A 4,779-nucleotide genomic window follows, 5' to 3' on the forward strand; every position below is an offset into this window, starting at 1 on the left:
CCATTAGGTTTATATATATAGCATCTTAGGTATATACCAGTCTGTATTAAGTTGAGGACCATATTAAGTTCAACCCATTCTAAAAGCACTAAATTTTTACTTCTCTCTTCCCGCATTTTATGTATTTGGTGTCCTTTTATACATCCTTTTATTTTGTGACTCCCTTGACTGATTTTCACAGATATACTTAATTATACTGTTTTTGTGCTTTCTAGTTTTCTTACTCCTGCTTTTATAGTCTTTTCTTTCCACACACAGAATCCCCTTTAACATTTCTTGTAAGATTGGGTTAGTGGTGATGATTTTCTTTAACTTTTATTTGTTTCAGAAATGATTTCTCCCTCTACTCTGAATGATAACCTTGTTGGGTAGATAGTATTGTTGGCTTCAAATTCTTCCCGTTTACCATTTTGAATATATCATGCTGCTCTCTTATGACCTGCAAGATTTCTGCTGGAAAATCTGCATATTGCCTTATGGGGTTCCCTTGTATGTAACTGTTTTCTCTTGCAGCTTTTTAAATTCTCTCTTTATCACTACTTTTTGTCACTTTAATTACTATGTGTCTTAGTGTGGACCTCATTGTGTGGATTTTGTGGAGGGCTCCCTGTACTTTTTGGATCTGGATTTCTATTTCCTTCCCTGGATTGTGGCTATTTCTTCAAATAAATTATCTTCCCCCTTTTCTCTTTCTTCCTTTTCTTGTCTCCCTATAATTCTAATATTATTACCCTTAATTGTGTCACTGAGTTCCTTTTATCTATTTTCATTTTTTATTTTTATTTTTATTTCTTCTATTTAACTTGATTGCTTTCCATTAGTCTGTGCTCCAAGTCACTGAACCATTCTTTCTCTTCCTCTAGTCTACTATTTATTCCCTCTTGTGTATTTTTAATTTCAGTTATTGAGTTATTCATCTCTTATTAGTTCTTTTTTATTTCTTTGGTATGGGTCTCACTGATGTTCTCCACTCTTTTCTCAAGTCAAGTGAGTATTTTTATGAACATTAGTACAAACTCTCTGTTAGGCATGTTACTTATCTGTGTTTAGTTTAGCTCTTTTGTTGTGATTTTGTCCTGCTCTTTCATTTGGGACATATTCCTCTCCCTCCTCATTTTGACCAACTCTCTGTTTCTGTTTGTTAGGAAGTCATATATATCTCTTTTTCTTGAAAGTAGTGTCCTTATGAAAAAGAGGTCCTGTAGTGCCTTGCAGTGCAATATCCCCTGTTCACCAGAACCTGATCCTTCAGTGGTGCCTCCTATTATATGTGTTCTGTACACTCTACTGTTGTGGCTGAAGTGTGTTTGCCTTCATCCCAGTTATTTGCAATGGCCCTTTGCCTGTTGTGGACACAGTTTGATCCCTGTTTGTTGGTGAGCCAGTCAGGTGCCACCTTGGGCATGAGTTGTGTCAGACTAGGCATTTGCCAGAGTTGTCGTAGCACCAAATTGCATGGTACTCTACTCTACTTGTTGTCTCCTGATAACTTTTTGTTGGCGAGCAGGTCCTGCAGCAAGACTAAATGTCTGCCCCCAGCCCAGTTCTGGGCCACAGTCAGACTGATATGTGTGGTTATCTCTCTCCAAAGCAGGAGTCACTTTAGAGTGGTGCTGACCTCTGTTGGAGCTGCTTGCATACTGCCACACTTGTCTGGCCTGTTTGGATGGATTGCTGCTGTGGGCAGGTCCACAGGAAACAACAGGGGCAGGCCATACGCTGTTAGCAAATTTTGTGCTGTTCTGCTGTGAGAGAAGGCCAGAATGGAGGAGTCCACGAAAGAGTATGGGGAGGGTAAAGGTGTTAGCAACCTAGGTTAGAGGGTTGGATCTGTGCTGATTCTCTATCTAAATATATCTAAATACATCTGTCCATGTATCTAGGCTAGGGTGGGTGGAAAGAAATAGTGACTGCCAGCTCTTTGTTTCTTGGAGAAGTCTCCCAATGATCCCTGCCCCTCTAGCACATGTTTGGAGATTATTAAACAAATCTCTATCTTGTATACCCCAAGGAGTTTTCTTTTCTTTCTTTCTTTCTTTTTTTTTAAGTTTTTATTTAATTTTATTTAGTTAAGATATAGTGTAATGTTTCAAGAGTAGAATTTAGTAATTCATCACTTACCTATAACACCCAGTGCTCATCACAACATATGCCCTCCTTAATACCCATCATCCATTTAGCCCATCCCACCTACCTCCCCTCCAGTAACCTTCAGTTTGTTCTCTATATTTAAGAGTCTCTTAGGTTTGCCTCCCTCTCTTTCCCCCTGTACCTCCAATACACTCTTCTGTCTTGTTTCTTAAATTCCACATACGAGTGAAGGCATATGCTATTTATCATTCTCTGGCTGACTTATTTCACTTAGCATAATACATTCTAGCTCCATCCACGTCATTGCAAATGGCAAGATTTCATTCTTTTCGATGGCTAATATTCCATTATTTATACCACATCTTTATCCATTCATAAGTCAGTGGACATTTGGGCTCTTTTCATAATTTGGCAATTGTTGATAATGCTGCTATAAACATTAGGGTGCATGTGCCCCTTCAAATCAGTATTTTTTTAATCCTTTAGGTAAACACCTAGTAGTGCAATTGCTGGATCATAGGGTAGTTCTGTTTTTAACTTTTTGAGGAATGTCCATGCTGTTTTCCAAGGTGGCTGTACCAGTTTGCATTCCCACCAAGAGTGTAAGAGATTTCCCCAGGTGTTTTTCAAACTGCTCTTTCTATGCTGTATCTCAGCAGAGCTATTTGTTGTGCCCTCTCTTTAAGGATAGAGACTCAGTTTCCTGTCACCTTCTGGCTCTTCCAAAGTCAAGCCCACTGATTTTTTTTTTTTTAATTCCAGGTGCTAAGCTCCACTGATTGAAAGAGCTCATGTAGTTAGGCCCTTTTGGTTTTCAAAGCCAAATTTTAGGTGATTCATCTTCCCAATGCAGCTCTCCCATGCCTGAGGTACCTGGTATAGGGTCTGATCCTCTCCCCTTTCTGTGCTCATAGGGTCTCTCCCTCTGCAGACAGGCAAGTGCATCAGTTTGTCTAATTGTGTCTCTACACTTCCTACTCTCTTTGATACAGCTTCTTCTCTACATTTATCTGTGGAGAGTCTGTTTTTCCAGTGTTTGGATCATTTTCTGGGTTATTTACACTGATGTGTGTGTTATCTAGTTGTATCCATAGGAGGAGGTAAGCTTAGGATCCTCCTACTCTGCCATTTTCTGCATACAGCATTGTAAGTTAACAGTTATTAATTTCACTACTTTAAAGAAGTACGTCCATTGTTTTATGACTTGAGTTTTTCTTGAAATATCTTTTGCTATTATTATTGTTTTTTCCATGTATCAAATTTTCCCTTTTCCCTTCTGGTTGTTTTTTGAAGATTTTCTCCTTATCATTGATTTTTAACAATTTCATTATAATGTGCCTAGATATGCTTTTGTGTAAAAAACAAATACTTCTTAGGATTTTTATCAAACTTCGTGGGGCTATGGGTTTATAACTTTCATCAAATTTGGAAATGTTTTAACTATTGTTTCCTTAAGTATGTTCTACTGTCTCCTTTTTTTTTTTTTGAAATTCTGATTGTACATATTTTAGGCTTTTTAATATTTCACAAATCACTGGAGTTTTATTTTTTTAGAATTTTTCTTCTGTACTTAAATGGAGCATCCATTACTATGTCTTCATGTTCACTGATCTTTTCTTCTGCCATGTCTAATCTTCTATTTAGTCCATCTAGTGAATTTTTCATTTTATTTATATTTTAAAATATTGTTTTATTTTGAGAGAGAAAGAAAGAGCATGTGAGAGCAGGGGAGGGACAGAGTGAAAGGGAGAGAGACAATCCCAAGCAGGCTCCATGCTCACACAGAGTCCAACATGGGGCTTGTTTCCACGACCTCAAGATCATGGCCTAGGCTGAAATCAAGAGTTGGATGCTTAACTGATTGAGCCACACAGGTGCCCTGAATTTTTCATTTTAGATATTATTTTTTTCAGTTCTAGAAGTTCCATTTGATTTCTAATGTAGTGTCCATTTCTTTCATTGTTTCATTTTCTCTTTAAATTTTTGAACATATTATAGAAGCAATGTAAAAGTGCTCATATGCCAAGTCCAATGTCTCTGTCATTTCTGACTGTATTTCTATTAACTGATTTCTTTCTCATTATAAGTCACTTTTTTTTCTGCTGTGTTCTATGTCTAATGATTATTGAATGCAGAATATTGTGAATTTTACATCATTGTTTGGATTGTGTTGTCTTCAAAGAACATTGAACTTTGTTCTAGCAAGCAGTTAATTTGCAGATCCATTTGATTCTTTCAAGTCTTGTCCTTTAACTTTGTTAGAGCATGTGTATGGTAGCTTTCCTTTAGGGCTAGTTTATCCCTACTAATGCATGGCTTTTATAAATTTCTGCTGCATGCCCCTCATGTTCAACAAGGTATTTCTGCTCTGGTAGCTCAGAACTCAAATGTTTCCCAAGCCTGTGTGAGCTCTGGTACTTGATAGTCTTTCCCTGGAATTTTTTCTTCTCCTGACTTCTTGGTTTCTTTCCCTATCCATGTGCAGTTTAGGATTCTGTCAGAGAATCAAGGAAATCCCTAAAAAGATTTCTGAAATTCTCTGCATACTTTCTCCTCCTTGGGTGCTGTCCCAAAAATTCAAACCATGTTAGCCTCTTGAAGTTGAAATATGTTTCTTCAGCTCAAGAAAACCATCATTCTATGTAGGGTTCTCCCTTCCTGTCCAAGGTGCAATAAATGCATTCATTC

Source organism: Panthera tigris, chromosome B4 (genome assembly GCF_018350195.1).
Source record: "Panthera tigris isolate Pti1 chromosome B4, P.tigris_Pti1_mat1.1, whole genome shotgun sequence".
Classification (NCBI taxonomy): domain Eukaryota; kingdom Metazoa; phylum Chordata; class Mammalia; order Carnivora; family Felidae; genus Panthera; species Panthera tigris.